At 40.4% G+C, this 26938-nt stretch overlaps 1 protein-coding gene and 1 pseudogene across 1 annotated transcript in view; both read right to left on the bottom strand.

Moving 5' to 3' along the window:
• Positions 1–26938, bottom strand: part of AGBL4 (AGBL carboxypeptidase 4) — a 1510278-nt gene that overhangs the window by 466226 nt on the left and 1017114 nt on the right. The window lies entirely within an intron of this gene.
• LOC114212057 (mitochondrial carrier homolog 2 pseudogene) lies at positions 14200–15107 on the bottom strand (annotated as a pseudogene).

Here is a 26938-nt window from a genome sequence, read left to right as displayed (position 1 = left end):
TTGTCTCATCTTTGCTTTAGGTTAATCTGCTACCTTCTTCCCCAATTCTGTGCCTGCAGGTGTAACAGAGAACCTTGGAATAGAAAAGGACATATGGCCTTGTTTTGTGGGGCAAAGATGTGGAGAAGCTGGAAGGACTGAATCAGCCTCCCCAAGTAGGCTAAGGGAAGGAAGCCCAGAAGAACAAGGGTAGAAACACAGTTGCAGAGAAGATGGAGGCAGGCAAGGCCAGAAGGCAAGCCAGGAAGGAGGCAAAATAGAGGCCTTAGAGGCAACTTTGTCCTGAGAAAGAACCCTGGAGACTCAAGAAGATAAAGCCCTCTTCACTGCCATGTGAGCACTTCCATGATCTTATTAGGTGCTCATAATAACAAAGAGTAGTCAGTGAAAGGACCCATGCAGAATAAGAGCATACATTTTGAAGTCAGACAGACCTGGGTACAAATCCTGGTTCTACCACTTACTAGCTATGTGAGATAAGCCCTAGTTTCTTCACCTAGATAAGGTAATAATAATGGCAACCTATTGTTAGTCCTGAAGATGAAATGATTACGTGAGATAAAAACAGAGCCTGACACGTGGTGTACAGGGAGAAAATGGTAAATAACATGACTAAAAGCGGTTCTCTTTGACGAAAGGCAAACAACATGAGATTCCTAATCAGGAAACCAAGATCATATACCTAGATACTATAGATTTCTTCACTTCCTTAGCTGGGCAAAGAAGGTGTTAGAAGACAAATCTTTCAGGGCCTTTGTAGGTCTAAACTTTCACGACTTCAGCCACTCACAGCACAGGCATCATGAATGGGAGAAAGAGATGGAAACTCCCAGCCATCTGTCTTCCCTCCCAACTCCTGTAAAATGGCAGCTTGGACAAATAATATCAAGATTGGATAATATTCTGCTGACCTAGTTAGACAAAGTTAAGAAACTCTTAAATATGTATGAATATTATTGAATGAAAAAGAGGAGGCTGATTCAAGTAGCTGCAGTGCATATTAATATCTTATTATTAGCCACTTTAATGTAGGAAATATACTGGAAAATGCCTTTCTTATAAAATACAATTTGGAGAAGAGAATACCTCTATTCTTTTCTCAGCAAATAATTGTCTTTTAATGCCAAACTATGATAAATAAGCCAGAGAAATCAAATGATATTGGAAGATGAAGTTAAATAATTTAGGAAAAAAGAAAATACAACATTTAATAAATTAATCCAATAGAAGGCACAATAGAGAAAACAAGGTAGGATTTTTATGTTCCTTTTTCTGAAATGATATCTCTTTGGGAAGGCAAACAGGGAATTTGAACATTTTCCACAGTTTCTCCTTTTAAGAGAGATATGAACCAATATATGTATTCAACAAAAATTTCTTGAGAACTTACTGTGAACCCAGCAACTGTACAGCCACAAAGAGGAATACAATCTGTGTCATGGCATCGGGACTTTATTCCTTTTTATGGAATTTGTGTGAACATACATTTTTAATTCTCTTAAATGTATACCTAGGAGTTGAATTACTGGGCCATAGGGTAATTCTATGCTTAACATTTTGAGGAACTGCCAAATGTTTTCCAAAGCAGATGCACCATTTTCTATTCTCGCCAGCAATATATGAGGGTCTCAGTTTCTCCATATTCTCCCCAACACTTGTTACTGTCCTTCTTTTATTTTTTATTTTTTGAAAGATTTTATTTATTTTATTTTTGAGAGAGGGAGAGCATGCATGAGTGCATGAGCAGGGGGGAGGGGTAAGGCGTAGAGGGAGAAGCAGACTCCCTACTGAGCAGGGAGCCCTATGTGGGACTTGATCCCAGGACCCTGGGATCATGACCTGAGCGTAAGGCAGACATTCAACCGACTGAGCCACCCAGATGCCCCTGTCCTTCTTTTATTATCCAGAGGTCGAGATGTGATACTTCACTGTGGTTTTAATTTCCATTTCCCTGATGGCTCATGATGTGAATTATTATTTTTTTTTTATGTTGAGTATCCTTTTATGTGTTCATTGGCTATTTTTTATCTTCTTTGGAGAAATGTCTATTTAGATCCAGTGCCCATTCTTAAACTATGGGTTTTTTATTTTTTTTGTCTTTTTATTGAATAGTAGGAGCTCTTTATATATTCTTGATAAAGTTTCTTTTCAGATACATGATTTGAAAGTATTTTCTCGCATTCTGTAGCTTGTCTTCCCACTTTCTTGATGGTATCATTTGCAGTATAAAAGTTTTTAATTTTCACAAAGTCCAATTTGTATTTTGTTGTTTGTGCTTTTGGTGTCATATCTAAGAAGTCATTGACTAACCCAAGATCACAAAGATATACTCTTATGTTTTCTTCTAAGAAATTTATAGTGTTTACTTCTTACAGATAAATCCACATTTAAAGAATTTTTTTTCCAACAAAAAAGAGAATAAGGAAGCAGGAAAAGGAGGAACCAGAGATCAGCATTGCGGTGTTAGAAGAAAAGAAATGGCAGCAGCAGCCTCACTGGGAGAATGGTGAACCACAGGGAGGTCCTGGCAGGTAGCCCTTGACTTTTTCATCCCTCATTTCCCCATGTCTGTTAACAATCCTACAGAGACAAGCAGAATGCTACTAATAGGATTCTAGGAAAATGTCCGGTTCATTTATCAAATCTCCCTGTAGCAGGACATTTTTGTTAGAAAATGGATAATAATGATTTGCAGCTAATTCTATTTTCTTTTCCCTAAGAGCCTGTAAGAAGTCAGCCCCCATTGCCTGTCTTTCTCAGTTTCCAACAACTATCTTTGTGATACTTCTGCCCTTTGGGAATGGCCAAGAGATAACATCAGAACGAGTTGACAGATGCGTTTTATTCCTCCCCTCACCCTTTTTCCTTCTGTATAAGAGAGGTAATATTTGAGCTCTATCTCGGAGGACTTAATGGGTGAAAGGATCTCAAATATTACCTCACCTATACAGTTCTTAAGATCTTGTCCATGTTCCTATAGTTCTTTTCCCACCCTCCACCAATAACCTATATCTTGATTTCTTCTAAACAGGTATTACCATTTATGAGTAGTATACTCTTGAAAAAGATACTTAACCTCTCTATGTCTGTTTCCTCATGTGCAAAATTGGGATAATAGTAGTACCTGCTTCATAAAGTTGCTGAAGCTGATTAAATGATAATAAAGCAGCTAGGATAGTACTTGACATGGAGTAAATACTCTAAATGTTAGCTGTTCTCATTTTTATCTGACAAATTGTATACCTTCAGGGAGCTTAGAGTCTGCTAAGGGAAATCAGTATAGCAAATGCATTATATCCAAATAGTTACAAACAATTCAGGAGGCACTTTCACATCTGTTATCTAATATCTACTAGAAGTGTCTTGTGACAATAGCCTAAAGCTAAATCACAGTGCCTAGTTAACAGATGAGGCTTAAAGAGGTTATTTGAGGGGGATAGGAACATGATGGCGGAGGTTTAGGAGACCTGGATTTGGTCTGGTCTCAGGAATTCAGCTGAATAGGGATCAAACCATTCTGAACACCTAGGAACTCAACAGGAGACCGAAGAAGAGAGTAGCAACAACTCTCTGAACAGAGAAGAGACCACTTACTGGAAGGTAGGACGTGCGGAGAAGTGAATCCGAGGCAAGATTCGGGAGGATAGACCGCGGGGGAGGGGGGCCTCCGTCGGCCTTTTCTGGCAACTGATAGAGCCGCGGAACCCAAAATTGGAAATTTTACAAGCCGGCTCCGCTGAGGGATGTCGCTCCAGTGGCTAAGCAGGGGTGGAACCCTCGTGGGACAGTGTGGTCTCAGGACCCTCGGGGTCACAGAAAGACCGGGGGTGCCTGAGTGCAGCAGAGCTCCCAGGTATCGGAGCAGGGAAGCCGGCTGCAGAGACAGAGCCGAGGCGTGGGCTCTCAGCTCGGGGTTGCCATAAACTGTGATCTGTGGCCTAGTCGGGCCACTGCTCCTCCAGCAGGGACCCAACAAGCAGCAGATCCGGGGAGACTCCCCTCCCTCCCCCGGGAGGAGCGGCGTGGGAGCGCACCGCAGGGACCTGCTGGGTTTGGAGACTCCACACGGGGTCCGGTGCCAGAGATAGAAACGCTCAGTCACAGGCTGGGTGAGCACTGAGTGTGGCCGGAGACCGAGGAGACGGGAGTGACTGACTGCTTTTCTCTGGGGGCGCACTGAGGAGCGGGGCCCCGAGTTCTCAGCTCCTCCAAGTGGAGATTGGGAGGCCACATTTTCATCCTGGTCCTCCAAAGCTGTACCAGAGCTTGCAGGGAACAAAAGCTCCTGAAAGCAAACCCGAGCAGCTTGCTTAGCCCTGACCGACAAGGGTGGGGCACTTCCGCCTCCCGCAAAGACATTTGGGAACCACGGCAACAGGCCCCTCCCCCAGAAGATCAGCACGAACAGCCAGCAAGCCAAGACCAAGTTTACCGATCAAGGAGAACAGGAGAACTCCAGTGCTAGGGGAATACTGCACATAGAATTCATGGCTTTTTTTTACCATGATTCATTAGTTTATCAAAGTTAATTTTTTAAACGGTTTTTTTTTAATTTTTCTTTTTCCCTTTTTCAACCAACATCTTATCAATCCCTTTTTTTAAAGAAACATTTTTTATTTTTCATTTTTAGAGTCATATTTTATCCCTTCATAGTAGTTACCCTTATTTTTGGCATATATATATGAGTTGTTCTCTCTTTAAAATTTTTAGATACAGTTTCTTCTAACAGATCAAGATATACCCTAAATCACTAGTGTATGGCTATGTTCTAGTCTCCTGCCTAATCACATTCTCTCCCTTTTTTTTTCTTTTTTCTTTTTCTTTTTTAAATCTTCTTCTTTCTTTTTTCAAACAACTTCTTATCATATCAATTCCTTTTATAAAATCTTTTATAATTTTCATCTTTGCAGTCATCTTCCATCCCTTCATTGTATCAACCCTTATTTTGTACATATATAAGTCTTTCTTCCTTTAAAATATTAGGAGGCACTTTTTTCTAACAGACCAACATATGCCCAAAACCTAGTGTGTGGCACTGATCTATGCACTAGCCTGATCATATTTGATCATATTCAGTTTTTACGTATTGTTCTGTTTTTGTGTTTATCTTTTTCTTTTTGTTTTTTTTTCTTTCTTTTCTCATTCTTTTTTTTTTTTTTTCTTTCTTTCCCTTTCTTTTCCCCTGGTTTCAGGTCTTTTCTGATTTGTATAGAATATATTTGCTGGGGACGTTGTTAACCTGTTAGCATTTTGTTCTCTCACTCATCTATTCTCCTCTGGACAAAATGACAAGACGAAAAAAATCACCTCAGCAAAAAGAACAAGAGGTAGTACCATCAGCCAGGGACCTACTCAATTCGGACATTAGTACGATGTCGGACCTAGAGTTTAGAATCATGACTTTAAAGATACTAGCTGGGCTTGAAAAAAGCGTGGAAGTTATTACAGAAACCCTTTCTGGAGAAATAAAAGAACTAAAATCTAACCAATTCAAAATCAAAAAGGCTATTAGTGAGGTGCAATCAAAAATGGGGGCACTAACTGCGAGGATAAATGAGGCAGAAGAGAGAATCAGCGATAGAAGACCAAATGATGGAAAATAAAGAGGCTGAGAAAAAGAGAGATAAACAACTACAGGATCACGAGGGCAGAATTCGAGAGATAAGCGATACGATAAGACGAAACAACATTAGAATAATTGGGATCCCAGAAGAAGAAGAAAGAGAGAGAGGGGCAGAAGGTATATTGGAGCAAATACTAGCAGAGAACTTCCCTATGTGAGGAAGGAAACAGGCATCAAACTCCAGGAGGCACAGAGAACCCCTCTCAAAATTAATAAAATTAGGTCAACATCCCAACATCTAATACCAAAACTTACGAGTCTCAGAGACAAAGAGAAAATTCTGAAAGCAGCTCGGAAGAAGAGATAGGTAAACTACAATGGTAGAAACATTAGATTGGCAACAGATCTATCCACAGAGACCTGGCAGGCCAGAAAGGACTGGCATGATATATTCAGAGCACTAAATGAGAAAACTATGCAGCCAAGAATACTATATCCAGCTAGGCTATCATTGAAAATAGAAGGAGAGATAAAAAGCTTCCAGGACAAACAAAAACTAAAGGAATTTGCGAACACGAAACCAGCCCTCCAAGAAATACTGAAAGGGGTCCTCTAAGCAAAGAGAGAGCCTAAAAGTAACATAGACCAGAAAGGAGCACAGACAATATACAGTAACAGTCACCTTACAGGCAATACAATGGCACTAAATTCATACCTTTCAATAGTTACCCTTAATGTAAATGGGCTAAATGCCCCAATCAAAAGACACAGGCTGTCAGATTGGATTAAAAAACAAGACCCATCAATATGCTCTCTGCAACAGACTCATTTTAGACCCAAAGACACCCCCAGATTGAAAGTGAGGGGGTGGAAAACCATTTACCATGCTAATGGACACCAAAAGAAAGCTGGAGTGGCAATCCTTCTATCAGACAAATTAGATTTTAAAACAAAGACTGTAATAAGAGATGAGGAAAGACACTATATCCTACTTAAAGGGTCTATCCAACAGGAAGATCTAACAATTGTCAATATCTATGCCCCTAACATGGGAGCAGCCAATTATATAAGGCAATTAATAACAAAAGCAAAGAAACACATGGACAACAATACAATAATAATGGGGGACTCTAACACCCCCCTAACTGAAATGGACAGATCATCTAAGCAAAAGATCAACAAGGAAATAAAGACTTTTAATGAAACACTGGACCAAATGGACTCCACAGACATATTCAGAACATTCCATCCCAAAGCAACGGAATACACATTCTTCTCTAGTGCCCATGAAACATTCTCCAGAATAGATCACATCCTAGGTCACAAATCGGGTCTCACCGGGACCAAAAGATTGGGATTATTCCCTGCATGTTTCAGACCACAATGCTTTGAAACTAGAACTCAATCACAAGAGGAAAGTCGGAAAGAACTCAAATACATGGAGGCTAAAGAACATCCTACTAAAGAATGAAAGGGTCAACCAGGAAATTAGAGAAGAATTAAAAAAATTCATGGAAACCAATGAAAATGAAAACACAACTGTTCAAAATCTTTGGGATACCACAAAGGCCGTCCTGAGAGGAAAGTATATAGCAATACAAGCCTTTCTCAAGAAAGAAGAAAGGTCTCAAATACACAACCTAACCCTACACCTAAAGGAGCTGGACAAAGAACAGCAAATAAAGCCTAAGCCCAGCAGGAGAAGAGAAATAATAAAGATCAGAGCAGAAACCAATGAAATAGAAACCAAAAGAACAATAGACAGATCAACGAAACTAGGAGCTGGTTCTTTGAAAGAATTCACAAGTTGATAAACCCCTGGCCAGATGTATCAAAAAGAAAAGAGAAAGGACCCAAATCAACAAAGTCATGAATGAAAGAGGAGAGATCACAACCAACACCAAAGAAATACAAACAATTATAAGAACATATTATGAGCAACTCTATGCCAGCAAATTAGATAACCTGGAAGAAATGGGTGCTTTCCGAGAGATGTATCAACTACCAAAATTGAACCGGGAAGAAATAGAAAACCTGAACAGACCTATAACCACTAAGGAAATTGAAGCAGTCATCAAAAATCTCCCAACAAACAAAGCCCAGGGCCAGATGGCTTCCCAGGGGAATTCTATCAGCCATTTAAAGAAGAATTAATACCTATTCTCCTGAAACTGTTCCAAAAAATAGAAATGGAAGGAAAACTCCCAAACTCTTTTTATGAGGCCACCATTACCTTGATCCCAAAACCAGACAAAGACCCCATCAAAAAGGAGAATTACAGACCAATATCCTTGAAGAACATGGATGCAAAAATTCTCACCGAAATCCTAGCCAATAGGATCCAACAGTACATTAAAAGGATTATTCACCATGACCAAGTGGGATTTATCCCTGGGCTGCAAGGCTGGTTCAACATCCGCAAATCAATCAACGTGATACAGTACATTAACAAAAGAAGAACAAGAATCATATGATCCTCTCAATAGATGCAGAAAAAGCATTTGACAAAGTACAGCATCCTTTCTTGATCAAAACTCTTCAGAGTATAGGGATAGAGGGTACATACCTCAATATCATAAAAGCCATCTTTGAAAAACCTACAGCGAATATCATTCTCAATGGGGAAAAGCTGAGAGCTTTTCCCCTAACGTCAGGAACGTGGCAGGGCTGTCCACGCTCATCACTGCTATTCAACATAGTATTAGAAGTCCTAGGCACAGCAATCAGACAACAAAAAGAAATCAAAGGCATCCAGATCGGCAAAGAGGAAGTCAAACTCTCACTCTTTGCAGATGATATGATACCGTATGTGGAAAACCCAAAAGACTCCACCCCAAAATGGCTAGAACTCATACAGGAATTCAGGAAAGTAGCAGGATATAAAATCCATGCACAGAAATCAGTGGCATTCCTATACACCAACAACAAGACAGAAGAGAGACAAATCAAGGAGTCGATCCCATTTACAATTGCACCCAAAACCATAAGATACCTAGGAATAAATTTAACCAAAGAGGCAAAGGATCTGTACTCAGAAAACTATAAAATACTCATGAAAGAAATTGAGGAAGACACAAAGAAATGGAAAAACTTTCCATGCTCATGGATTGGAAGAACAAACATTGTGAAGATGTCAGGGCTACTTAGAGCAATCTACACATTCAATGCAATCCCCATCAAAATACCATCCACCTTTTTCAAAGAAATGGAACAAATAATCCTACAATTTGTATGGAACCAGAAGAGACCCCGAATAGCCAGAGGAATATTGAAAAAGAAAAGCAAAGCTGGTGACATGACAATTCCGGACTTCCAGCTCTATTACAAAGCTGTCATCATCAAGACAGTATGGTACTGGCACAAAAACAGACACATAGATTAACGGAACAGAATCAAGAGCCCAGAAATGGACCCTCAAATCTATGGTTAACTAATCTTCGACAAAGCAGGAAAGACTCTCCAATGGCAAAAAGACAGTCTCTTCAACAAATGGTGTTGGGAAAATTGGACAGCCACATGCAGAAGAATGAAACTGGACCATTTCCTTACAGCACACACAAAAATAGACTCCAAATGGTTGAAAGACCTAAACGTGAGACAGGAATCCGTCAAAATCCTAAAGGAGAAGACAGGCAGCAACCTCTTCGACCTCAGCCACAGGAACTTCTTCCTAGAAACATCGCCAAAGGCAAGGGAAACAAGGGCAAAAATGAACTATTGGGATTTCATCAAGATAAAGAGCTTTTCCACAGCAAAAGAAATAGTCCACAAAACCAAAAGACAACCGACAGAATGTGAGAAAATATTTGCAAATGACATATCAGATAAAGGGCTAGTATCCAAAATCTATAAAGAACTTTTCAAACTCAGCACCCAAAGAACAAATAATCCAATTAAGAAATGGGGAGAAGACATGAACAGATATTTTTCCAAAGAAGACATCCAAATGTCCAACAGACACATGAAAAAGTGCTCACCATCGCTCGGCATCAGGGAAATCCAAATCAAAACCTCAATGAGATACCACCTCACACCCCTCAGAATGGCTAAAATTAACAAGTCAGGAAAGGACAGATGTTGGCGGGGATGCAGAGAAAGGGGAACCCTCCTACACTGTTGGTGGGAATGCAAGCTGGTGCAACCACCCTGGAAAACAGTATGGACGTTCCTCAAAAAGTTGAAAATAGGGCTACCATACGATCCAGCCATTGCACTACTGGGTATTTACCCCAAAGATACAAATGTAGGGACCCGAAGGGGTACGTGCACCCCAATGTTTATAGCAGCAATGTCCACAATAGCCAAACTGTGGAAAGAACCAAGATGTCCATCAACAGATGAATGGATAAAGAAGAAGTGGTATATATACACAATGGAATATTATGCAGCCATCCAAAGGAATGAGATCTTGCCATTTGCAACGACGTGGATGGAACTGGAGGGTGTTATGCTGAGTGAAATAAGTCAATCAGAGAAAGACAAGTATCATATGACCTCACTGATATGAGGAATTCTTAATCTCAGGGAACAAACTGAGTGTTGCTGGAGTGGTGGGGGGTGGGAAGGATGGGGCGGCTGCGTGATAGACATTGGGGAGGGTATGTGCTATGGTGAGCGCTGTGAATTGTGCAGGACTGTTGATTCACAGATCTGTACTTCTGAAACAAATAATGCAACATGTATTAAGAAAAAAGAAAAAGAAGAAGACAGCAGGAGGGGAAGAATGAAGGGGCGTAAGTCAGAGGGAGAGACGAACCATGAGAGAGGATGGACTCTGAAAAACAAACTGAGGGTTCTAGAGGCGAGGAGGGTGGGGGGATGGGTTAGCCTGGTGATGGGTATTAAAGAGGGCACATTCTGCGTGGAGCACTGGGTGTTATGCACAAACAATGAATCATGGAACACTACATCAAGAACTAATGATGTAATGTATGGTGATTAACATAACAATAAAAAATTTTTTAAAAAGAGGCATAAAGGAAAAAAAAAGGTTATTTGACATGTCAAAGATATAAGTGGCTGAGCCAAAATTAAAACCCCAGTATGGCTCTAGCCCTGATCATCTTCCTAGTTAAATTATAACTGGATAGGGAGTTTCTATGGATATTTTTTGAAGTGGGGGGATGGGGAGCACTAATCTGTGAGGGAAGAGTGGTTAAATAATTGGTCAAAGGTTACATAGTTAATGAGTGGCAGAGTCAGGATTTTAAACCATACAGCTCACACTACGGTCTTAGGTATCTAATTTTATTCTCACTGCCTTGTAGGTATTTAGTTAATGTTTGCAGAAAGAATAGACAAATAAGAAAACTTTGCAGTTTTCTGACAGATTTGGGAGTGAGAGGCAGTGGGCTACAGTGGACAATTGAGGTGTTACCAGCTGGGCTTCCAGCTAGCACTGTCCCACTAACTCACTGGGTGTCTCAGGAAAGTTCCCTCCCCTCTCTGGGCCCCAATGTTTCCAGCTGCAGGAAGAGAGAGAAGTTTGCAAACACTGTTAACAGCTGAGTCCTTTCTTTAAACTAAGTCTATAAGGAAGGCCAGTGAATAGGGCCTGGCATGCATGGTGTGCACGGCAGGGAATATAAAAGAGGCCAAAGCCCTGACTTCACAGACGTCCCTCTTTTTCCTGCCTCCTCAATGGCATGCCTTTAGGCATGTTCATAGCCTAAATCCCTCCTTAAGGATATAGATAACATGGTTTTAAATCCCAGGACTTGAAGAACTTAAGGTTCTTGTTGGCTTTGACATTCTCTGACTCACATAAAAGAAATGACCTTGTGTCCTAATGTTATATACCTTCTGATTTAACAAAATGGAAATATGGCTTCAGAGAAAGTGAAAAGTATGACGATACCAAGAGGTACCAGAAGGAATTTTGGCTGTAACTGCATGCCTCTCCACCTGCCCCCACTCTTATACATACCCTAAATACAAAAATATTCCCTAAACGTATGAATGGAGGAAAATAGATAGAGAATGAGTAATCAAAAGAGTGACAAGTGTTTTAAAGGGGAAACAGTATATTATAGACTCATGTAACAGAAGTTCTCAAACTAGTCTGGGGAATAGTATATCAGGGAAGAATCCCAGGAGGAAGTGATGTTCAAATTGGATCCTGAAAGCAGAATAGAAAGTAGCTAGGCAAAGGGCCATCAAGAAGGAACATTTCAGGTACATAGGCCAGTCTGTATACAAGTTGGAGAGAAAATCCATGGCTGAAAGAAAGAACTGTAGGGAGGCCAGTGTGGGTAGAGCAGAGAGAGCAAAATGACAGGAATATGAGACAGGCTGAAAAAGCAGGCAGAGGCCAGATTATGCAGGATCTTGTAGACCAAGTTAAGAATTTGTTATTTTATCTTAATCCACTGAGAGGACAGGGTGTTCAGTTGAGTCATTTTCATGGATACTCAAATTATTCAATATGGTGGCAGCAGAGTAGCAGAAAAGACAATTATGGACCAAAGCTCTCCATGATTGAGGGAATTGTCCAAGAAGTCAGCAGATGACAGCAATAAGGAATGGCAGAGGGTTATATAGATTGATGGCATAAGGCTCAAAACATGTCTTTTTATAAAAGGAAGAGGAAAAAATGGCCTAAAAATAGAAATCTGTTAGCACCAAGGATGCCATCTGCCAAGCTAGCTGAGTAGTGTTCATTGAAAAGTCTACTGTCTCTTGGGCAGGCAGGTACCAGAGGATCAGTGAGGCAGTGAGGGAAACACAAGGTTAGGAGAAAGGATGGGACTTTATGGCAGCCACTGTAATGCTGACGTAATTAGGTGAGCAGAATAGAGAGAGAGCATAGAGGCCTTTTCACCTCACATCTCATACCTGTTGGCTAAAGAAGCTGTTGTAATTCCCTGAGAGATGCTGATAGTTTGAACTAGGGCATTGGCAGCAGAGATAAGGAAGGGATAGATTCTTTTTTTTTTTTTTTTTTATCTTTTTAAAGGAAGGGATAGATTCTAAGGATATTGAGTTATAGCCTCAATCATACTTGGTAACAGATAGCATGCAAGGAGTGAATAAAAAGAAGTTAAATAGGACAGGTTTCTGGCATGGGCAACTGGAGTGATGGTGATACATCACTGGACTAGAAAACCCAGGTCTGGAGCAGGTGTATCGTAATCTGAGTCTGTCTCTGCAGCATGAGTAAATTAGACATGTGCCTCCTTGTTCTAGCAGTGGAGAACCCAGGGTCACAATTCCCAGTATCTCCTCTTCAGGCCCTTGCTCACCCAGGGCTGAGGTTTGGAATGGATGAGCCTCCTGTAGCAGTTGGGTAAGTTGGAAGTCCCTCACCAGATGCTGGGAGGATATATCTGCCTCCAATTAATTGAGACCCTTTTTGGAGGGAATAGCAAAAACAATGCCAAGAGAGTAGTGACTTGTGAAGTGGCCTGCTGGAAGGGAGCCAAAACTACTAAGCTTGTTTAATTTAGATTGTCTGATCAGGACAAGGTTTGGTGCAGATGGGGGTCCACAGAACTCTCCTGAGAGGTGGATTAGGGAATGATAATTGAGATTACTAACTTCAAACAATTACTCAATTTAAAACTCAGCCAAAAAGATGTAATTATTTTTCATACATTTGTTTCATCATGTTGCCAGCTGCAATTCCATGATGTTTTACTTCAAAGGGGAAGAAAGAACAATGCAGAAGGAATAGAAAGAATGGAAGGGAGCTACTTTATTTTGAAGTTACCCTGCTGATAAGAATGGTGCTGGCCCTCTCTAGTTTCTTTTCTGTGTTACTGTCTTCTGTCCTCTAACTTGCCTGTCTACAGGGCCATCAGTTCCCTCTAGCTACTTTCTGAGATCTTGGCTTTTCTTCACAAGTCCACATAAGGACTGTTGTAGAAGCTGCCAGGCTCCAAATCTTAAATTCTTCCAATCTCCTTACACTTGCCCACTTTGCTCCTAAACTAAATTGAATTTAACTGAGTTGACTTGGAGGCAGGTAAAATCTTGTTCACTTAGATGACTTATGCTACTGCAGTTAGTAGCATAATCAAACTCAGGGACTGATATAGAATTGATTTTAAAAAATGCTAATCTAGGCATTCCAGAGAAGTCTCTGGTAATATGCATGGATCTCTGTCCTTGGTCTCAGGTCTCAATCTTGCTAAACACTTATATATTTAAATTAATGCTTAAAAAGTATATATTTTTAAAAATCTTAGTGAAGACACTGATAATACAGATAAGAGAATCCAAGAATCAAAATGATCACAGCAAGTTAGAACAAAGGATTAAAACCAATAGTAGGACAACCGTAAGGGGTCACAATTATACTTGTAAAATTTATAGGCTAATGTGGTATCCTGGATTGGATCCTGGGACAGAAAAAGAACATCAGTGGAAAAACTGATGAAATCTGAATATAATTTTGTAGTTTAGTGAATAGTAATTTTATCAATGTTAATTTATTTGTTTTGACAAATGCTCCATGGTTGTATATGATTCTAACATTAGAGGAAACTTGGTAAAATTATCCTTTCAATCTTTTTTCCATTTTCTCAAGATTAAATGATTATTTAAAAAGTATGCCACATTATATAGAAATCAACATTCTCTCCCACAATTCTGTGCATCTGGGACAATAGTAATGTCACTGTCCCTGCCCCACATCTTCAAATTAACATTCTTAGGTTACAACAATAAGTCTTCCCAAAGGGGAACTTTTGGAAAAACAAACAATTTCCTCAGCTCATATTTCTCTCTTTTTGTAGCATACACCAGCAATCTATCCAAGAAGTATATATTGGGGAGTAAGGAAGGGATCCACCAGCAAGCCCACAGTTGTTGACAGCCATAAGATTAGAGATAAGCACAAAGCTGTAGGTCAACATATTGGCAAAAAAATCCTATGACAGCTTGGGAATAACTTTCATTTCATACATGGTGAAAACCCCACTGTCCAGTGCATAGGTATTGTCAAGGTAGGCTGGTGAGTTTCAGAGCCACAAAGAAATGATGTCACCTAGGAGGTGAGGAATAAGACCCACAAAAATCCTAGGATGCCCTCTTCCTGAAACATGGTTACTATGGAGTCACAAAGTCCACAGTACTTGGGTTCTTTGCCAGTGAATTGTACCACAGATCTCAGAGTGATCACGTGAAAAGGATGTGTGATGAGGGCAGCAGCAGAACAAGCCATTGTCTCTCGATTTTTCTCCTTGATAACTTGGTTGAAGGAAGATGTGACTTCTTTCTGTACATTTCCAGGTTCTATTTCCTCAACCTTTTCACACTACTGGTAAAGCTGTAAAACATTACCATGGACCAGTTCCAAGGACTCCTGAACACAGTCTTGGAGTTAAGACCATGAACAACCCATGCTTCCCATCAATGCTCACAAACTGCTAAGCATAACAAAACAGACCAGGAAGCTGACATAATTGTTGCCCCAAAATATTTTGTCCTATTGTTGGAGGAAGAGGCTTATATTCCACCTGGATGAGCACTTTCATGTACATGAGTAGCTGGGACACAAGGTGAGACCGGAGCTCAGGAGCACCTGACTGGCTGTGTCTGCCATGATGGCACCCACAGGTGGTCAACTTGTTTTTTTTTTTTTTTTTTTAAAAGATTTTATTTATTTGAGAGAGAGAATGAGAGAGAGAGAGAGCATGAGAAGGGGTTGGGTCAGAGGGAGAAGCAGACTCCCTGCTGAGCAGGGAGCCCGATGTGGGACTCGATCCTGGGACTCCAGGATCATGACCTGAGCCGAAGGCAGTCGCTTAACCAACTGAGCCACCCAGGCGCCCCAACAACTTGTTTTTTTCTAAATCTAAAATTATTTAAAAATAAAAGGTCCATTTAAAAATATCAGAGGAATTAAATAGCCTTATTTAATGACAACAAAAATCAACTACAGGAAGACTTCACTGCTAAAAGAAGCTAATATAAACTCTTGTTACATTTCTAGAGATTTAGCATTCAGAGCAAGAGAGACAATAATCCTATTCTGCTGTAGGAGGCTTATATTGCCTATAAAATTTTACATTCAGTTCTGATATTTTATAAAAGAAGTTAACAACCTAGATTATGTCCAGAGAACAACAAAGAAGGCACAAAATTTAGAAACCACAGAATTTGCAGAAATGTAGAATTATGGGGGCAGAGGAGGAAGGAAGGGACTAGCCTGGAGAGGACTCATGAGGGGGGTGTAGTCACTGGCTTGCTGTCTTCACAGACATGTCCCAGGGCTATAGAAGCAAGTACAAGGGAAGCAGACCCAGAGGGAGGAGCTAGAGTCAAGGAGAAAGGTTACGGGGACGTGGCTCTTTCCGGGAATGGTGGAAATTTTTTCTCTTGGATATGGGGCTCAGGCTGCCTCAAGAAATGTGTGAGCAGAGGCTGAAAAGTTGTATTTCTGGAATGTTAAGAGAAGATATTGGTCTATACAATTTAGGTCCTTGCCCATAGGAGATTCCTAATATATTTGCTAAATTTGAATGTGACCCCTATAGTCTTTGCCAACTCTAGAGACTGTGTTAGTTGTTAAGATCAGAGAGACCAGCTTTTCTAGGCATTTCTATGGCATTCTCATTCTTATATATGGTGTTGTGGTGGTAATCTTCCTTCAGGTACTTTTGGCTAACAATTATCTTTGTCTATAAGGGAAAAAAAAGCCAACTGGAAAGACAGGCAGGAGTTAACCTGACTTCTAGATCTGCTGTCATTAGCAGGTGCAGCCTGGAGATGGAAGAGCTAAGTGACAAAATGATCATGATCCTTCCTGCCTGGTTCCTCACTGCCCTCAGGATAAAGTCCAAATTCTTTAGGTTGGCATTCAAGGCACTCCTGGGTCAGCCTCCACCTACCTCTCCTTCTTTCTCCATCACTACTCCTTCTGTTCTTCTTAGGCTGATTCTGTGCTCTTGTCATCTGGAACCACACAAAACTGTCAGGACTCATCATGTGTCTCAGTCTCTGTATCCATATTTTGATTCTCAATTCAAGATGTCTTTGACTTAAGGATTTGTTTCCTCCCTTGTGCCCCATCTCTACCCACTACTTCTATTATATCAAGTCTCTTACCATCATTGCCATTATTAGTTTTTACATTTGTGTTGCCCACTACATTGAATATTTCTCAGGGACAAGATGTGTTTGGTATTCATCTTTCTGTCTCCAGCACCCAGTATAGAGCCTGACAGGCAGAAGGTACTCATCAGATATTTATAGGATTAAAGAATGGCTTTGTAAGAATTTAGTAAATGAATATATAGGTGAATAAAATATTTCCCTAGCCAGGACTGCTTTAGAGTCCATTTTTTGGCTTCTACAAAGGTTTGGCTTCAAGTTCCAACTTTATGGTATAGACAAATTACTTCATCTCATTGTGTCTCAGTTTTTAAAAATGCAAATGGAAGAAGGTAATAGTGATATATCTCAGAGCTTAAATTCTTCTAAGTGAATCCTTCACCCCAAAACTCATCCCCTTTCCTGATTTAATTTATAGAATATTGTCTGTTTCTTGCTACTAGAATATAAGCCCTAGAGGGCATGGATTTCTACCTGGTTTTCACTGCTATATCCCCAGAACCTGGACCATGCTTGTTCAATGTTGGGCATTCAATAACAGTATGAATCACATAATAAGGTTGTTGTGAGGACTGAGTGACATAATGTGTATGAAGATCACAACATTGGGCCTACCACATACTAAGCACTCAATTAACTACCAGTATTATAAAATAAAGGGCAGATTAAGAGGCAACATTACAAAAAAAAAAAAAGAGGCAACATTACAGCAGTCTGATGTCTGAGTCAGAACATACAATCAGGATATCAAGAACATTTGAACCATAATTTATGTTGGAATTGGAAAGGATGCTTTAAATAATCTGGCCTGACTTTCTAAGGCCCAAAGAGATGTGCTGTGCTTTTCCCAAAGTCACAGAGCTAGCCAGTGTCAGAACCTAGACAACATTTTTCCCATATAAATGATTTTCTAGTGATTCCCTAAAATACACTATCCGATTATTTTCTTTGTTAGACACTTCCTTTTGGCAAGTATCCCTAAGTACAGGAATGGCTCTCCATCTAATCCTTTCAAAACACACACACACACACACACACACACACACACACACACACACACAGAGTTAGGTGTTCATCTAATGAGTCCAATGATGTATGAAAATAATACCATATTTATTGTGCCTGACAGTACGAGGGTTATATGATTGAAAAACTAATATTTGTCAATTAAAATCTACTTTTGGCTATGTTGGAAGAAGTGTATTGGTAAATCCTATTTTTAAAAAACAAACATAAAGCTGGACAAGACTGACACAACCATTTCAGTGTTTTGGAAATTGACCAAAGACATACAACAATCTCAAAACTGCTATGCTTAAAAAACTGCTGAACTTTGGGTAAAAAGAATGGGAATCTGTGATGTGCTGTGGTTGTTCCATCTTCCCCCAAGCTTGGTGAATGCAGGGGTCTGTTAGGTTAGGCCATACTCTAAGGAGGATTGGAAATTTCTCTGTCATGGTCAAAGGACTCAATTTGGAAAAGTGGGCAGTGCCCACATCTGGAAGTATTGTCTGTGGAAACATTCATCACAGAGGTTGGCAAGTAAGGAGGGCCTGCAGTTGCTTAGCTGGGACAAACATATTCCTGGCTGAGACTGGGTGCAGGCTCAGTAGAGACCTGAGAAGGCTCAAGCCAGTCATACACTCTTGAACAACCTTGAAGCTGCACAAATGCTCATGGTAAACACAACACAGAAGGGAAAGTAAAAGTCAGGGCAGACTTGAAAATTGCCCGAACTTTGTGTTCCCCGTACCCATGGGATGATGGAATGTTCTAAAACTGGATTGTGGTGATAGTGTAAAACTATAATTTACTAAAAATCACAGAACTGTACCCTTATAATGGATGAATTATATGGTATATTAATTATACCTCAATAAAGACAAGAATAAGAACAATTAAGACAACAGGAACAAAAAAAGATCTTTTCCATGATATATTTATCTTAAATGTCAGATTGCAGCATTGATGCATATTCAAAGAGATTTTGTTTGGTGAGGTTAGATGGGGCCAGTAGTGAATGACAAAATAAGATGCCACTTCAGATGACACAATTAGTAGCAATAGTAGCTATGGACATGGTGATTAATAGTTCCAGCACTATTCAAAATCTTGCTTTCTGCCTACTTTCCCTGAGATCTGGATGTTGGCATGTTTAGCCTTCCCACTTATAATTATCCTCCCTCCAAATTGGAATAAGGATTAACTAATTATAGTGGTGCCTTCAGACGTGAGCCATACCAAACACCCTGGTAATGAAGAATTGTCCTGTCTGCAAAAGTATACCAGAAAGCCTTAAAGTCTCTGGCATCTGCTTTGAGGTCCAACTTATAGAGTTTCCCTAAATTAGTTTGGCCAGCCCAGGTATACCCTGCACTTCCACTAACTCTGATTTCTTAAGATGCTGCTTTGGATAAGGTAATCCCTTTCCCAAAAATCTACTGAGGCTCTCAGTTGGCCCAGTGTAGAAAATGTCGGTGGTCCATCAAAACGCCAGGCTATGGTGGTAGAAGCCATGGGTTTAAACTTTGTCTCTGACATGAACTAGCCATATAGCTTTAGGTAAGTAACTTATCTTTTTAGACTTAGATTATTTATCCCCAAACTGGGATAATTTTACCTACTCCATAAAACCATTGTGAGAAATAAGCAAGATAATATGCATAAAGTACTTGACCCCAAATCTGTGTCCCCCCCAATTCCTTAATATGACAATTAAAGCTTTCTAGAATTTGGCCCAGATAGTACTATTTATCCCAATCTTTTAGTAGGAAGATTCCCTATTCTAATCAAACCAGACTTCTTTATTTTAAATAATTTTATTGTTATGTTAATCACCATATATTACATCATTGGTTTTTGATGTAGTGTTCCATGATTCATTGTTTGTACATAACACCCAGGGCTCCATGCAGAATGTGCCCTCTTTAATACCCATTGCCGGGCTAACCCATCCCCCCAAACCCCTCCCCTCTAGAACCCTCAGTTTGTTTCTCGGAGTCCATCGTCTCTCATGGTTCGTCTCCCCGTCCGACTTACTCCCCTTCACTCTTCCCCTCCTGCTATCTTCCTCTTCTTTTTTTTTTCTTAACATATATTGCATTATTTGTTTCAAAAGTACAGATTCGTGATTCCTCAGTCTTATACAATTCACAGTGCCCACCATAGCACATACACTCCCCAATGCCTATCACCCAGCCACCCAATCCCTCCCACCCCCCACCACTCCAACAACCCTCAGTTTGTTTCCTGAGATTAAGAATTCCTCATATCAGTGAGGTCATATGATACTTGTCTTTCTCTGATTGACTTATTTCACTCAGCATAACACCCTCCAGTTCCATCCACGTCGTTGCAAATGGCAAGATCTCATTCCTTTGGATGGCTGCATAATATTCCATTGTGTATATATACCACTTCTTCGTTATCCATTCATCTGTCGATGGACATCTTGGCTCTTTCCACAGTTTGGCTTTGTGGACATTGTTGCTATAAACACTGTGGTGCACATACCCCTTCGGATCCCTACATTTGTATCTTTGGGGTAAATACCCAGGAGTGCAATTGCTGGATCCTATGGTAGCTCTATTTTCAACTTTTTGAGGAACGTCCATACTGTTTTCCAGGGTGGTTGCAACCAGCGTGCATTCCCACCAACAGTGCAGGAGGGTTCCCCTTTCTCCGCATCCCTGCCAACATCTGTCGTTACCTGACTTGTTAATTTTAGCCATTCTGACAGGTGTGAGGTGGTATCTCATTGAGGTTTTGATTTGGATTTCCCTGATGGTGAGCGATGGTGAGCACTTTTTCATGTGTCTGTTGGACATTTGGATGTCTTCTTTGGAAAAATGTCTCTTCATGTCTTCTGCCCATTTTTGATTGGATTATTTCTTCTTTAGGTGTTGAGTTTGATAAGTTCTTTATAGATTTTGGATACTAGCCCTTTATCTGATAGGTCATTTGCAAATATTTTCTCACATTCTGTCGGTTGTCTTTTGGTTTTGTGGACTGTTTCTTTTGCTGTGCAAAAGCTTTTTATCTTGATGAAATCCCAATAGTTCATTTTTGCCCTGGCTTCCCTTGCCTTTGGTGATGTTTCTAGGAAGAAGTTGCTATGGCTGAGGTCGAAGAGATTGCTGCCTGTGTTCTCCTTTAGGATTTTGATGGACTCCTGTCTCACATTTAGGTCTTTCAACCATTTGGAGTCTATTTTTGTGTGTGCTGTAAAGAAATGATCCAGTTTCATTCTTCTGCATGTGGCTGTCCAATTTTCCCAACACCATTTGTTGAAGAGACTGTCTTTTTGCCATTGGACATTCCTTCCTGCTTTGTCAAAGACCAGTTGACCATAGAGTTGAGGGTCCATCTCTGGGCTCTCTATTCTGTTCCATTGATCTTTGTGTCTGTTTTTGTGCCAGTACCATACTGTCTTGATGATGACAGCTTTGTAATAGAGCTGGAAGTCCGGAATTGTCATGCTGCCAGCTTTGCTTTTCTTTTTCAACATTCCTATGGCTATTCGGGGTCTCTTCTGGTTCCTTACAAATTTTAGGATTATTTGTTCCATTTCTTTGAAAAAGGTGGATGGTGTTTGATGGGGATTGCATTGAATGTGTAGATTGCTCTAGGTAGCACTGACATCTTCACAATGTTTGTTCTTCCAATCCATGAGCATGGAACGGTTTTCCATTTCTTTGTGTCTTCTTCAATTTCTTTCATGAGTATTTTATAGTTTTCTGAGTACAGATCCTTTGCCTCTTTGGTTAAATTTATTCCTAGGTATCTTATGGTTCTGGGTGCAATTGTAAATGGGATCGACTCCTTGATTTGTCTCTCTTCTGTCTTGTTGTTGGTGTATAGGAATGCCACAGATTTCTGTGCATGGATTTTATATCCTGCTACTTTAGTGAATTCCTGTATGAGTTCTAGCCGCTTTGGGGTGGAGTCTTTTGGGTTTTCCACATACAGTATCATATCATCTGCAAAGAGTGAGAGTTTGACTTCCTCTTTGCCGATCTGGATGCCTTTGATTTCTTTTTGTTGTCTGATTGCTGTGCCTAGGACTTCTAATGCTATGTTGAATAGCAGTGGTGAGAGTGGACATCCCTGCCACGTTCCTGACCTTAGGGGAAAAGCTCTCAGCTTTTCCCCATTGAGAATGATATTCGCTGTAGGTTTTTCATAGATGGCTTTTATGATATTGAGGTATGTACCCTCTATCCCTATACTCTGAAGAGTTTTGATCAAGAAAGGATGCTGTACTTTGTCAAATGCTTTTTCTGCATCTATTGAGAGGATCATATGATTCTTATTCTTTCCTTTGTTAATGTATTGTATCACATTGATTGATTTGCGGATGTTGAACCAACCTTGCAGCCCAGGGATAAATCCCACTTGGTCATGGTGAATAATCCTTTTAATGTACTGTTGGATCCTATTGGCTAGGATTTTGGTGAGAATTTTTGCATCCATGTTCTTCAAGGATATTGGTCTGTAATTCTCCTTTTGATGGGGTCTTTGTCTGGTTTGGGGATCAAGGTAATGGTGGCCTCATAAAACGAGTTTTGAAGTTTTCCTTCCATTTCTATTTTTTGGAACAGTTTCAGGAGAATAGGTATTAATTCTTCTTTAAATGGCTGATAGAATTCCCCTGGGAAGCCATCTGGCCCTGGGCTTTTGTTTGTTGGGAGATTTTTGATGACTGCTTCAATTTCCTTAGTGGTTATAGGTCTGTTCAGGTTTTCTATTTCTTCCCGGTTCAATTTTGGTAGTTGATACATCTCTCGGAAAGCACCCATTTCTTCCAGGTTATCTAATTTGCTGGCATAGAGTTGCTCATAATATGTTCTTATAATTGTTTGTATTTCTTTGGTGTTGGTTGTGATCTCTCCTTTTTCATTCATGACTTTGTTGATTTGGGTCCTTTCTCTTTTCTTTTTGATACGTCTGGCCAGGGGTTTATCAATCTTGTGAATTCTTTCAAAGAACCAGCTCCTAGTTTCGTTGATCTGTTCTACTGTTCTTTTGGTTTCTATTTCATTGATTTCTGCTCTGATCTGTATTATTTCTCTTCTCCTGCTGGGTTTAGGCTTTATTGGCTGTTCTTTGTCCAGCTCCTTTAGGTGTAGGGTTAGGTTGTGTATTTGAGACCTTTCTTGTTTCTTGAGAAAGGCTTGTATTGCTATATACTTTCCTCTCAGGACGGCCTTTGCGGTATCCCAAAGATTTTGAACAGTTGTGTTTTCATTTTCATTGGTTTCCATGAATTTTTTAAATTCCTCTTTAATTTCCTGGTTGACCCATTCATTCTTTAGTAGGATGCTCTTTAGCCTCCATGTATTTGAGTTCTTTCCGAGTTTCCTCTTGTGATTGAGTTCTAGTTTCAAAGCATTGTGGTCTGAAAACATGCAGGGAATAATCCCAATCTTTTGTTACCGGTTGAGACCTGATTTGTGACCTAGGATGGGATCTATTCTGGAGAATGTTCCATGGGCACTAGAGAAGAATGTGTATTCCGTTGCTTTGGGATGGAATGTTCTGAATATGTCTGTGGAGTCCATTTGGTCCAGTGTGTCATTAAAAGTCTTTATTTCCTTGTTGATCTTTTGCTTAGATGATCTGTCCATTTCAGTTAGGGGGGTGTTAAAGTCCCCCAGTATTATTGTATTGTTGTCAAAGTGTTTCTTTGCTTTTGTTATTAATTTCCTTATATAATTGGCTGCTCCCACGTTAGGGGCATAGATATTGACAATTGTTAGATCTTCTTGTTGGATAGACCCGTTAAGTAGGATATAGTGTCCTTCATCTCTTATTACAATCTTTGTTTTAAAATCTAATTTGTCTGATAGAAGGATTGCCACCCCAGCTTTCTTTTAGTGTCCATGAGCATGGTAAATGGTTTTCCACCCCCTCACTTTCATTCTGGGGGTGTCTTTGGGTCTAAAATGAGTCTCTTGCAGACAGCATATTGATGGGTCTTGTTTTTTAATCCAATCTGATAGCCTGTGTCTTTTGATTGGGGCATTTAGCCCATTTACATTCAGGGTAACTATTGAAAGGTACGAATTTAGTGCCATTGTATTGCTTGTAAGGTGACTGTTACTGTATATTATCTGTGTTCCTTTCTGATCTATGCTGCTTTTAGGCTCTTTTTGCTTAGACAACCTCTTTCAATCTTTCTTGTAGGGCTGGTTTTATGTTTGCAAATTCCTTTAGTTCTTGTTTGTCCTGGAAGCTTTTTATCTCTTCTTCTATTTTCAATGATAGCCTAGCTGGATATGGTATTCTTGGCTGCATAGTTTTCTCATTTAGTGCTCTGAATATATCATGCCAGTCCTTTCTGGCCTGCCAGGTCTCTGTGGATAGGTCTGTTGCCAATCTAATGTTTCTACTATTGTCGGTTACATATCTCTTCTCCTGAGCTGCTTTCAGGATTTTCTCTTTGTCTCTGAGACTCATAAGTTTTACTATTAGATGTCGGGGTGTTGACCTATTTTTATTGATTTTGAGAGGGGTTCTCTGTGCCTCCTGGAGTTTGATGCCTGTTTCCTTCCCCACATAGGGAAGTTCTCTGCTATTATTTGCTCCAATATACCTTCTGCCCCTCTCTCTCTTTCTTCTTCTTCTGGAATCCCAATTATTCTAATGTTGTTTCGTCTTATCGTATCACTTATCTCTCGAATTCTGCCCTCGTGATCCAGTAGTTGTTTATCTCTCTTTTTCTCAGCTTCTTTATTTTCCATCATTTGTTCTTCTATATCGCTGATTCTTTCTTCTGCCTCATTTATCCTAGCAGTTAGTGCCCCCATTTTTGATTGCACCTCATTAATAGCCTTTTTGATTTCGACTTGGTTAGCTTTTAGTTCTTTTATTTCTCCAGAAAGGGTTTCTCTAATAACTTCCACACTTTTTTCAAGCCCAGCGAGTATCTTTAAAGTCATGACTCTGAACTCTAGGTCCGACATCGTACTAATGTCCGTATTGAGTAGGTCCCTGGCAGACGGTACTACCTTTTGTTCTTTTTGCTGAGGAGATCTTTTTCGTCTTGTCATTTTGTCCAGAGGAGAACAGATGAATGAGAGAACAGAATGCTAACAGGTTAACAACGTCTCCCGCAAATATACTCTATACAAATCAGAAAAAACCTGAAACCAGGGGAGAAGAAAGGGAAAGAATGAAGAGAAAAGAAAAAAGGAAAAAGAAAAAGATAAAAACAAACAAAAACAGAACAAAACAAAAAAAAAACAGAATATGATCAACTATGATCAGGCTAGTGCATAGATCAGTGCCACACACTAGCTTTTGGGCATGTTTTGGTCTGTTAGAAGAAAGTGCGTGCAAAAATTTTAAAGGAAGAAAGACATATATGTACAAAATAAGGGTTGATACAATGAAGGGATGGCAGATGACTGTAAAGATGAAAAATATAAAAGATTTTATAAAAGGAATTGATAAGATAAGAAGTTGTTTTTAAAATGAAAGAAGATTTAAAAAGAAAAAGAAAAAAGAAAAAAAGAAAAAAAAAAGGGAGAGAATGTGATCAGGCAGGAGACTAGAACAAAGCCATACACTAGTGATTTAGGGTATATTTTGATCTGTTAGAAAAATTTGTATGTCAAAATTTTAAAGAGAGAACCACTTATATATATATGCCAAAAATAAGGGTAACAACTATGAAGGGATAAAAATATGACCCTAAAAATAAAAAATAAAAAATGTTTTTTTTAAAAAGGGATAAGATGTTGTTTGAAAAAGGGAAAAAGAAAAATTCAAAAAAAAAACAGGTAAAAAAATTAACTTTGGAAAACTAATGAATCATGGTAAAAAAGCCATGAATTCTATGTGCAGTATTCCCCTAGCGCTGGAGTTCTCCCGTTCTCCCTGATCGGTAAACTTGGTCTTGGCTTGCTGGCTGTTCGTGCTGATCTTCTGGGGGAGGGGCCTGTTGCCGTGGTTCCCAAATGTCTTTGCCGGAGGCGGAATTACCCCGCCCTTGTGAATCCGGGCTAAGCAAGCTGCTCGGGTTTGCTCTCAGGAGCTTTTTTTCCCTGCAAGCTCTCGGTACAGCTTTGGAGGACCAGGGTGAAAATGGTGGCCTCCCAATCTCCGCCTGGAGGAGCTGAGAACTCGGGGCCCCGCTCCTCAGTGTGCCCCCAGAGAAAAGCAGTCACTCCCGTCTCCCCGGTCTCCGGCCGCACTCCGTGCTCACCCGGCCTGTGATTGAGTGTTTCTATGTCTGGCACCTGACCCCGTGTGGAGTCTCCAAACCCAGCAGATCCCTGCGGTGCACTCCCGCGCCGCTCCTCCTAGGGGAGGAAGGGGAGTCTCCCCGGCTCTGCCGCTTTTTGGGTCCCTGGTGGAGGAGCAGTGGCCCGACTGGGCCGCGGATCACAGTCTATGGCAACCCCGAGCTGAGAGCCCGCGCCTGGCTCCGTCTCTGCAGCCGGCTTCCCCGCTCCCATACCTGGGAGCTCTGCCGCACTCAGGCACCCCCGGTCTTTCTGTGACCCCGAGGGTCCTGAGACCATACTGTCCCGCGAGGGTTCCACCCCCTGCTTAGCCACTGGAGCGACGTCCCTCAGCGGAGCCAACTTCTAAGAGTTCCGATTTTGTGCTCCACGGCTCTATCACTTGCCAGAAGTGGCCGACGGAGGCCCCCCTCCCCCACCGTCTATCCTTCTGAGTATCGCCTCGGATTCACTTCTCCGCACGTCCTACCTTCCAGAAAGTGGTCACTTTTCTGTTCAGAGTATTGTTACTATTCTTATCTTTGATCTCCTGTTGAGTTCGTAGGTGTTCAGAATGGTTTGATCCCTATTCAGCTGAATTCCTGAGACCAGATGAAATCCAGGTCTCCTACTCCTCCGCCATCTTGCTCTGCCCCCTCAAACCAGACTTCTAACCAACTGCCACCATGCAATGTCTTTAGCTATATCCTGCTGTCTGGACTGCCTTCTCCCCAACTCTATATTTAGTATTCCTACCCATCTTATAAGACTTAGCTTAAAGCCTACCTTCTCCCTGCTGGTTAGTCTGACCAATAACTCTCTAAACAACTCATGAGATCCTTAATTATATACTTTAAAAATATTATTTCTGTTTGAATATGTCTTATTTCCTCAGGTATAGAATACATTTCTGGAAGAACACCAAGATTTGTTTTATATCCCTCAGTACCCCTCATAAAGTCTGAAGTAGGACAAGGGTCTCAACTTGTTTCTCTTTTTTTCCCCAAGGAGTTCCTCAAAAAATAATTTGAAAACACTATTCAAGTCTAACTTTTTTATCTTATAGATGAAAACCTGTCTCCAGAAAGGGTAA

The sequence above is a fragment of the Eumetopias jubatus genome, unplaced genomic scaffold (assembly GCF_037043125.1).
Source record: "Eumetopias jubatus isolate StellerSeaLion01/CBP00866 unplaced genomic scaffold, mEumJub1_p1.0 scaffold_4, whole genome shotgun sequence".
NCBI classification, from domain to species: Eukaryota; Metazoa; Chordata; class Mammalia; order Carnivora; family Otariidae; genus Eumetopias; species Eumetopias jubatus.
This window is presented reverse-complemented; position numbering and strand designations above follow the sequence as displayed.